The sequence below is a fragment of the Octodon degus genome, unplaced genomic scaffold (genome assembly GCF_000260255.1).
Source record: "Octodon degus isolate 3935 unplaced genomic scaffold, OctDeg1.0 scaffold00170, whole genome shotgun sequence".
NCBI classification, from domain to species: domain Eukaryota; kingdom Metazoa; phylum Chordata; class Mammalia; order Rodentia; family Octodontidae; genus Octodon; species Octodon degus.
In genome coordinates, this window is record NW_004524746.1 from 1,891,163 (window position 1) to 1,902,023 (window position 10,861).

The 10,861-nt window shown below is 40.4% G+C and overlaps 1 protein-coding gene across 1 annotated transcript in view; it reads right to left on the reverse strand.

Annotated features, from left to right (window-relative positions):
- Tspan12 (tetraspanin 12) overlaps nucleotides 1-450 on the reverse strand; it is a 72,517-nt gene extending 72,067 nt beyond the window's left edge. Inside the window, exon 1 of the mRNA XM_004643303.2 lies at nucleotides 56-450. The gene's annotated coding sequence lies outside the window, so the exon portion shown is untranslated. The remainder of the gene's footprint in view (nucleotides 1-55) is intronic.
- Nucleotides 451-10,861: the final 10,411 nt, after the last annotated feature.

The window sequence follows — 10,861 nt, forward strand, 5'->3', positions numbered from 1 at the left end:
CGGCCGCGGCGGGCTGCGGGCAGGGGCTGGAGACGCGGGACGCGCGGCCACTCACCGTCGGCGCTCGGCTCCGCACCCCGCTCCCGCCGGGGAACCCTCGCGGACGCACGGCTGGGACTCATCGGGCACCGCGCCGCTCCTGCAGAGGCGCGGGGCTGCACTGGCGTAAGCTGTGGACGCTTCCTTCTCTTCCTCCCCCTACCGCCCCGCCGCCGTCGCCGCCTCCTGGGAAAAAGAAAAAAAAAGTTCGGGACAGCAGTTGCTGGAAAGTCTCTGCTAAGCCACCTCCCGGCGCCGCTGTCCCTCCCAAGTCCTCGCCGAGTCCCGGACGAGGCAGCAGCGGCCGCCAGGGCCAGCTGCATAAACTCTCAGCGCATGCTCGGCCGCCGGCCGCTGGGTTGGGTCCTAGTGGGTGTTTCTTGTCCCTCTCACCCCAAGGGACCCCTCACTTTTACAAGAAAGGTTCAGAGAGGGAAAAATCCTACAAACTTTGGAGAAGTCCGCCCACTAACCCCCTGGAAAGTGGTGGAATTGGGGAAGTGGAGGCTGGGTAATAAGCATAGGGAAACAGGCTTTTATTATATGAAAATATTTGTGTTTGAGAAGGGGGGTAAATGGGTGGCCCAACCCAATTCCTGCAATGAGAAACTAGTTTCCACAGCCTTTATGGAGCCACCTCCTGTGATTTGTCATTAGCGTGGTGCCCTATGAGCCCTCTTATTGATTTGTTGCAAATTCCTGATGTTAAAAAAAAAAAAAAAATCCCTCATCCATACTGCGCTAAGGGCACTTACAGGAACATCAGAGTAAATATGTCCAGTCTAGCATACAGAATAAACAGAAAGAACATTGTTAACTCCTTCACAAGAAATCGACATTTCCAAAAATCACTGGATCATATTTGACACATAAAATTTTGTCTTAATACCTCAAAATAGCATGCATTTTTATAAGCATCTGTGCATATTGTGTGACAAATAAAACCTTACTGACCAATATGAATTGGTTGGAATACAAGCTGTTGGAGCCGACAAGATAGCTCAGCAGTCTAAAGTGCCTGCTTAGGCAAGCTTAGACAGGTGCAGGGGACCCTGGTTCAATCCCAGCCACCACATGCTACTCCAGCCCTGCCCTCAAGGTGGGCTGAGCTAGCCAAAAAGGAATACAAGCTGCTCATTATCTTGCAGGAAAATATAGAATATTATAACTCTATGTCCCTCATTATCTGACTAGTGTCAGTTGCTGTATGTCCATAGTGACAATGAGATACACAGTCTCATTCATGTAAAACTAAAGTGAAAACCAACAGACAAAATGGATGGCCAGGGTCAGGCTAGGAAGATAACTTAGCAATCACTAAGTGCAGTATGTGACGTGGTAAGCCCAGAAGACCATAATGAGGTATAGCCATGTCCAAAACATCAAGAAATATATCATCACACATCAGGTGACTCCCACTGTGCTAACAGTACAGTTGGAGTAATGGACAAAAGCAAGACAAAAGTCCTTTTCATCCATTGGTTTGTGCTCATGTTAGGGCGTGGGCCTGTGAATAAATCACCTTCTGTGAGTGACCCTACACTGTGAGGATTTGACTGCTGCCACTGAAACAGAAAAAGATTCTCAGTCTCAGAATAGAGCCCTCTTCTCTCTCTGGGAGGTGAGTAAGTCCTTCTTCCCTAACACATAAACCTTTTAGGTTCAGGTGCCCTTGAATAAAGGAATTTCACAGCAAGTGATTAGGGTATATTTGCCCATCTCTTCCTCATAGATAAAGAATATGGAACCTAGAGAAGTTAAAGCAGTTGTTTCACATTACATTGCCAATCATGACAAAGTCCATACAGCAGTCTAGAAACCATAGACTATTTCAGTGGTTCTCAGAATTCTGTATATCAGAATCTGGAGAGCATTGGAAAAAAAAAAAAAAAACTGGAAGGTTCTAGTGACCCTTTACCACTTAAACCATAATCTTTATAGGTTCTGTCAGCATACAGAGTTTTCAAACTCCCAAGGTATTTCCAGTCTCCAGCAGTCTGAAAATCCACTACAACTTGTACTTTACAGATGCCTGAACATTAGTTAGAGAGGGTCTTCAGATTTAGTTGGGTCAGTTCTTTCACTCAGGAAATGATAAATTATAATTCCTATTCCCACTTTGCAAGTTAGGAAGAAAACTGAGCTGTAATTACTGCTCTAATATTCCCAATAATAGTCATCAGTTTGCAAATCAGCAAATAGTTAAGACCCTACCATGTTAGTGACATGGTGATATGGAGCAATATTGAAGGGGTTTTTGTTTGTTGGTTGGTTTGGTTTGGTTTTTTTGTGGCTGGCTCAGCCCACCCTGGGGGCAAGACTGGCATGGTATGAGGTGCTGGGGATCAAACCATGGTCCCTGAGCACTTGCCTAAGCAGGCACTTTAGACCGCTGAGCTATCTTGCCAGCCAGTATTGAAGGTTTGTACTCACCCGTGCTTCCCTTTCACTTTTGTTTCTCCACTGTAACTCTGCTCTTTGCCCTCACAGCCTGAACAAACCTCTCTCCCATGTGACAGCTCTGCAGCTACTCTAGGGCAGCTGCAGTTCCCTCCCTCTCCAATTCTTCCCTGTTACAGGATCATAAAACTTGGCACCACAGCTGTCATTCTGTAGGCTCTGTATTTTTCTCTGTGAGAACTGCTTTTTGTAAGGGTTGAAAGTTTTCAGTATTAGCATAGTAACAATTTGAATGCTGTATGAAGCTTTAAAAAGACTCTATGATTTGTTCTTTGCCCACAAGACTGGAAAACATCTTAAGGCGATCTGTGTTTCACTATTTGTGTAGAGGCACTTACTGCCTCTCATGTTGAGGATGCTAAAAATGAGAGAAGTCCCTGCCGTCTGAGAAAAGGCATGACTAGGTTTTTATTCTGCTCATCTAATGATAATAAGATAATAATAGGCTAATAAAAGGTAATAATAATAGGATAAACATTTAGAGTAGTCTCTTTGTCATCAATGGTAAAACTCAAGTATTTGGTAAGGTAATAGAGCAAGCTTCTCCCTCCATGCGTCACCTCATTTGTACACACCTTATTGCACTCATTTTGTCTGTGGTGTGAGGGCAAAGGAGTTTGGATACATAAGTGAATGTGTTTGATTAGCACAAACCCCCATCTAGGTAAATCTAAGTTCTTTGCAATCGTGAGAGGAAACAGAACTGATAGGTTTCAAATAAGCTTTCTGTACCTAACGTGATAGCTGCTCTTTAGAGTGAAACTTATTAATTCTTTAGACCATGTAGTGAAACATTGAGACTCAGCTGATTTCTCTAGGCCCACAAAAGTAGTAAGTAAAGAAGTCCTGTTTCTAACTAAGATCTGTTTAATTCTTGCCACTGTTAATCTGTATTACAGCAACATTTAACATCTAGATGGGGATTCCTTCATGAAAAAATATTCTGGCAATTCTTACTGGGTCTCAGGAATAAGAAGTCAGATTTCTAATTCACGTACTCAGCCGGTTGTGATGGCAGGTACCTGTAATCCCAGTAATCTGGGCGGCTGAGATAGGAGGATCCCAAGTTTGAGTCCAGTTTAAATCACTTAATGAGAATTTTTTTTTCATTATTGAGTTTACTAGATTTCATTTGATTGTCAAGTTTAGAGTTGCTGAATAAAATGCATGACTTCTAGTTAGGTTTAAATTTTAAATAACAATAAATTATTTTTGGTATATCATGTCCTGAATATTGTATAGGATAAATATCATATTAGAGATTCATAAACTAAAACATTATTCAACATCTATCTAAAATTCAGATTTAATTGTACAACCCACATTTTTATGTAACAAATCTTACTATCTTATGTAAACTAGAAAACTCTATTCAAAACACCACAACACTAAATATACTTCGTATACATCCACAAACAGCAATTAGCCTACTCAGTAATGATACCAAAGAATCAGTTCTTTTCTGTCCTTGCTTTTCTGGTATATGTAATAGGTCATCCATTGTGTTCAATCATGTTCTCTCATGGCAATCACATTCTCTCTGGACATCACACTCACATACCATCATTTCTAGAGTATGAAAAGCTCTTTCCTCCCAAGGGAGTCTCTTCCAGGAATTTTCAGCAGGTTACCCTATTTGATTCATTGGCTAGAAGAATCCTATCACATGCATACCCATGTCTGATCAATTACTGGCAAGAAGTATAACACCACCGTGACTGGTGCTATACACACCAATTGATATGGTCCCTCCACCTGGGGAAGGTTTTCTCTGAAGCCTACAGACCTGGACACGTTTCACCAGGATCATTGATACAGATAATCTAGTCCTAATCAGCAAATTGCTATCAAATTTTTACTATAAATTCAGAACTATGATAGGATTTGATCCAATGTTTTAGCTTTATTTGGCTCTAAAACAGTTCATAACTTCATTAGCATATTTTCTCTTTACAAAGCAAAATTTAAGAATTCTTTCTTCTTGTGGAAAGTCTTAATTTCTAGTTCTTTGAAACAGAATATAAAGGAAAGGAAAGAATACAGTTCTGTTTACCAACAGCTGCTAAATCCTACTTTTCTTAGAAAGGTCCCAGAGGAACTGGCCATTATTACTTCTCCAGCAGTTTCTTGTCAGACCCACAGTGCAGCAGCTAGAGGAAGATAAATAGCAAGCATGAGCGGTGGACATCTGTCCTCACCGGCTGGCCCTTTGGTTTCAAGGCTGTATTTTAAAGCCTTCAGATCACTCCAAGACTGCACTTGCTGAAACATGTACTTATCAACAAGGTAAATTTTTAAATTTCAAAGTGATTTTTATCTACTACAAAAATCACAGCCAGTCTCATCCTACCACATAAAACCAACCATGTTGTATTACAAAGTCAGTTGTGGCTTTGTATTAGGATTCATTCTTTACAGAGTTTTGTCACTGACAGGCTTTCCACGTGTGTGTGTATGTGTGTTTACATGTTATCCATGGCCATGTATAGCAAACTAGAGGTGTAGTGAATTTCATCCTCATATTTTATAGCATGGATGTATAAATTTTTGTTTATTAAGAAAAAGCAAATGTCCTTGTTCTTTTTTAATGATGGTGCTACATTTGTTTGCACTGCAAAGAACTGTCATTTCAACAACTGCTCCATTATCTATGTGTTCAACTTTCTTAGAAAGCAGTATTAACTGATTAGTATTCATAGTAATAAAGAGATATCATATCTCTAAAGATAGCTCATAGTTTTAATAACTTGTAAGTATTTGCATTATTTGAATATATTTCTTAGCTTTTTATAGGTAGTATCACTCACTGGAACTGACCAAAGACTTGGGATGTAATGCGATTAATTTAGAAAACTGGTACATATTTTCCAAAGTGACTGGTAGGAATTAAATTATGTCATTTTGGTGAGAGTTTCCTATTGGTGGGGTTCTGTGAGTCACTGTTACCTTAGCACTGGGACGCAGAGAGGAACCTCGCCGAGTCTGCCAACGTGGAGATGAGCTGGGATCCCACCTCAGGGATGGCTGCCTACAGAGTGGCATCAGTGATGGAAAGCTCACCAAACACTGATTCAATTAGCTGAATCCCAAAAACCATTCCTCAGATCAGAGAGAAAAACAGAACATAGCAAGACATATTACTCAAATCTACTCTTTCTGGGTTTTTTTTTTTTTTCTTTTCCTGTCACCAATAAGTATGCAAAGGACACTGTAAACCAGCTACCGTTTTCCCTGCTCTCCACAACTTTTATTTCCTCAGGCCATTGTACCCAACCATCCCACATGAACTCATCACATTGTCTACACATTCAAGGTTTCACAAATGTGCCTTACGCGACCGTGGCAGCAGGCCTGGATTGCCAGAGCCTAAAAACTAGACCAATCAATTAATGTGTGACTGGAACTCTAGTGAGGACTCATCAAAAGGAAATGTAAATTCAGGCAGCCAAGCGGAACCGAGCATGAGGGGAATGTGTTGGCAAGGACTAGGTGGCAATCTCGGCAGGAAGACAGATGGCAGCGGCAAAGAGGCCCTGCAAATGGTAACAGGCAGGTGCCCTGGCAGACAGACAGAACTCAGTTAGCAAGGAATTGGGTTAGCAGGAAAATGGAAAGTTTCACACAGGCAAGGAGGGACCCCTCCAGATCCAAGTGACTCAACCACTCTCGGCCAGAGTCCCATTGTAGGGCTGATCTGGGAGGCTGAACCTGATCCCTAGAAAAATAAGAGTCAAACCAAAAGTATAGTTCCAGAGAAATTGCTCTGGACCCTAATTTTAAGCATCACAGTGTTCAGATTACAAAAAGTTGGTGGTTTCCAGGTTGAGGAAGATATTAAATCCTGGGCTCAGGAGTTGGAACTTTATTTTGAGCCAGTGACAGTCACCAAAGGATTTGATATGAGAAGAAAAACCTAATAGGTGTTTGAAGTCGGGCCTGAATTTGAAGGACGGCTCAGCACTTGCTGGTCAGGTGGTGAAGGGCACCTGATAGCACCTCCGAACGCTGCAGTTTCCCTATCTGTTCACCTGCCTCCAAAAGTGGTCACGAGCATTATGTAATATGGGAGTGGTCTAAATTTAGCTGGGGTCACACTGTCCTTTGAGGCTTAAATAGAAGTCTGAGCTTCTTTTCCGCAAGCAGTGGGTAAAAATGTTTTCCCCTTGCAATTCCTCTAGAGCTTCTATAATGGGAAAAGAAGGGTTCTGAATTACGGCATGGGTCATCTCGCCAATTCTTATAGGCCACCCTTTCTTATGAAGGGCAGCAAGCTTCAGGGAAAGAGTCCTTTCTTTAAAACATAGCCAGCACAAACCTGTATTTGTAGCTGACTTGGCCTGAAGTTTCAAATAATCTGACTGGCTTTCTGTAAAAGTGTCACAAGTACTCAAACCAGAACTTGAAATCCTCTGGTTATTCCAGTCCTGCTTCTCCTCAGTCGCCTTTCTCTGTTGTTCTCCTGTTGCCTGGACCCCTCTTGTCTGATCTTGTCTCTTACTGCTTACACCTCAACTCCAAATTCCTGGTAACTTCTCATGCAAATGACATAGCTATCTTTTTTCTTTTATAGTCTTTTTTCAGCCTGGGCCTAGAGTTTCAGCTTTCACACAGTCCTCTCCCTATGAGAAATTCTGTTCTTTTTTCTAGCCTGACAAACACTTTGATAGTGCTCATTATACATGAGAAACTGTCTTAGTGCTGCATAAATGGTAATAATTTAATTCTTAAAATGATCCATTTTTATATATGAGGAAACTAAGACAGGTCATGTAATCAGCAAATTTCAGAGCCAAAATGTGATACTGGGTAGTCTGGCTTCCAGAGTACTGTTGTAGCTGATAGCAAAATGCTTGGAAATAAATAACAGGAAGATTTTTCTGAAAACAATTTATAAGATATACCACAGATAGGGACACCAGAGGAAAGACAATTATTTTGGCAGTAGTTAGAGCATTTTAAAGGCAAACTCATGCAGAAAATCCTATTATATATGCCTCCTATTGACAAATTATTCAGCATATTAGAAGATCTGTGAACTACTGTAAGAAATAATTTTTTTTATTTTGTGCAAATAGAGCTTTCTAATTATATTCAAGTAATTGTGTGCTTGTTACACACACACACACACACACATGCACACACAGAACATTCTTATTAATATTAAACAGATCTAACAATCCAACCACACACACAGAAAAATGTCCATTTTTATAAATAATAAACCATTTCAAAAGCTTTGGCAGTTAGGTAGGTATGAAACAAAAAAGATATAGAAAAACACGGGAACTATAAAGAAACTTGGATTTGATCATGAACATTAATGTTTCCCTTTCATTTCTATTGTGCCCTGCCCTAGGGACTTGGGTTCTTCATTTGGAGAATTCAATGATCATTATGAAAGTTTGAATCATGCACAGCTCCCTTAATGTCTTAATGCTATCCCCATTTCTACCTGGTATGTAAACCTTAAGAAAACAAGAAGCTTGCATTTTTTAAAGCACTTTTGCAACCAACTCTTCATGTCTGATACTATTCAAATTCCTCTTCTTCTTCTTCTGTCTTTGATATTTGCCTGTCTTTTCCATTTTCCTTAAATCTTTGGGTTTGACCATAAGCTGTTCATCCAACAGGAAGCTCTCATAGCTTTTCAGTGACAGTGTTTATTGACACCCCACCTCCGGTCATCACAATTGACCCTCATTTTCCAGTTATATCCATGCCCCCACTGATATCTTATCAGACTCAGCAAGTTCATGGTATACCAAGGACAAAGTCCCACACCCAGCAGCATACTTCTTTTCAAGAGCATAATGACAGGTTACAGACATAGAGAGAAATATGCATAGCAAACATGCTTCTAATTTGGCAAGGTTAAAGTAAAAGTTTCCCTCTTCACTGGGTTTATAAATATTTTTATCAATATCAGAAGCTATTAAAAAATTACAGAGATTTCTGTATCTGTCTGTGGTCTTACTGCTGCCTGTCCTTGACAGATTTCTTTTCTGGAGAACAGCCTGCCCCCCAGTGACTTCAACACCTAACAAAAAATAAAATGACTTTTAAAAAAAGAATAAAATTTCCCTTCCTCACAGGACCAACCAATTTCTCTTACTGCATACCAATGACATTGTCTTTCTTTTTCTTAAAACTCATGTAGTTCTTTCATGTGGCACACTGTGAGAAATACAGCTTCCATCACTTTGCCCTACTTATGAGGTGGTGGTTCCAGGCTACAAGAAGCAAGCCAAGAGGACTTCAGGTGTCTCATGAATCAGCTCCTAGTGTAGAGACATCACTTAGAGAAGCTTGCCATTGTCCCTATCTGCAGCTCCAAAGTTCCATCTCAGAGATCTTGTCTGGAGGCAAAAGCAAGACATAAAACATATTGCTTCCTAATCCTTTCTCAAAAGAACAGACTTCATTTGCAATTGAGCTTGGTGAAGTGTAAACTTAAAGGTGCTTTTAAGAGCAGTGGAAGTTGTAATAAAGGTGATTTGTAATCTAAAGGAGATTCATTCAGCCTAGCCTGAAACTTGTTTATAAGAGAGAAACTGGAGCCGGGCATGGTGGTGCACACCCTTAATTCCAGCACTCTTGAGGCTGAGGCAGGAGGTCATTGTGAGTCCCAGACAAGACTAGAAAACATAGTTAGTTTAAGGTCAGTTGGAGCTACATAACAAGACCGTTTCTGAAAAAACAATAAAGAAAAATAAAAACCCTACAAAGATAAGAGAGAAACTGAGTTTCAAATGCCTGGAAATCACCCTGAGATTAAAACAAATATCAAACACTGACCTTCCAGGGCCAGGGAGACAGCTCAGTAGAATAAATACTTGCCTGGCAAGCACAAGGTCTTGAGTTCAATCCCCAGTAGCAAAAAAAAAGAAAAAGGATTAAAACACTGACCTTACATACAGTTCCCTTAAGGAAGCCACATTTTGAGTGGAAGAGATTATACAAGAATTGATGCCCTGGTCATTGTTGAAGTGACACAAAAGTCAGTGGATGTTTCCTGACACTTACCAACTGATTGTAGTCATGAGAAAATAGACAAAAATCCAGTGAGGACTGACTGTGGCCATCCTAGGCAACATGGGTGAAACCAAAGCTGTGCCTGCTGGAAGAGCAGTGTAGAGGGCTGTCATTTTTATGAGAGAACGTGCCTCACTCAAATGAACTAGCCATCACTTCCAAAACAACAGATAACAAGAGAAAGGTCAAAGGAGGAAAGGGGGCCAGTACCTCATGTTGCTGCAATATATTACCTCTAATGTCCAATTTTCAATAAAAAATTAAGACCTGATTTGATTTAAAAAATTAAAAAGTATGACTCAGATATAGGATGGGAGAAGACAATAAAAATTGCCTTTGACAAAGACCTGATATTGGATTGAACAAAGAAAACGAGCTGAAGATTACCACTAAAATATGTTCACAGAGTCATAAGAAGTATGTTTGAAGTAAAAGAAAAGTTGGTGGTAAGGCCACATCAGATAAAGAACATCACATTTTAAAGTTACAAAATCTTCTCATGCTCAGTATATAGGCAAATTTCTTAAAATATTTTTAACCTGCTATTTGTAGACTCTGCAGCTACAGAACTCTTGAACATACATGGGCCAATGGTGAGCAAATAGAGTTGCTGGGCCAGTCACCTACAGGTACACAGTATCTGTGTACCGTGTTCTGAAAAAGACATAGAGCAAAAGGAGCAAAGCTGCAATGAACTAAGGATATGACTAGAAGCAATAAACTCTTAGGAAGACAGAAAAAAAGGAAATTAGAAGAAAGAGAGTGGAAGGAAGGACAAAACAAGGAAGAAGACAAGAAAGTGTCTATACCCACCTCACCAAAGTTCATGATGCCAGCTTAGCCTTCATCTTCCTTGACAGTTACTTGCTAAATTCCTGATGTCCCTTCTGCATGAAACAACATTGAGACCATGAGTCTAACAGGAAGACAAGTCGACTCACCTGTGTACTTTCTGGCATTCCTGTCTCCTAGGGGTAGACTGTCCCTCCTGGCCTATGGTACTGACAACACAGTATTTGTGGGTCCTGCTTTTGCTTTCCTTACCTAATGCTCCCATTTATAATTTTTTTAGAATCAGAGCTTCTTCCCTCATTTTTATCTGGTTGGCTAAACCTTAATACTATTTCTAATATCTCCCTCCAATAGCTAGATCTTGCATCCTATACTTTAGTTGCTGTCAGAAACCTATTGAGAAAGACTCTTTAAGTCATCCTAATAAGCTTAAATTAAAATGAATTCTGAATTTTCTTGATTTGGTGCACAATCAGTCTCCACTGTTATGACCTCCCATCAACACAAACTCTAAAACACATATCTCAACAGAGAGAGA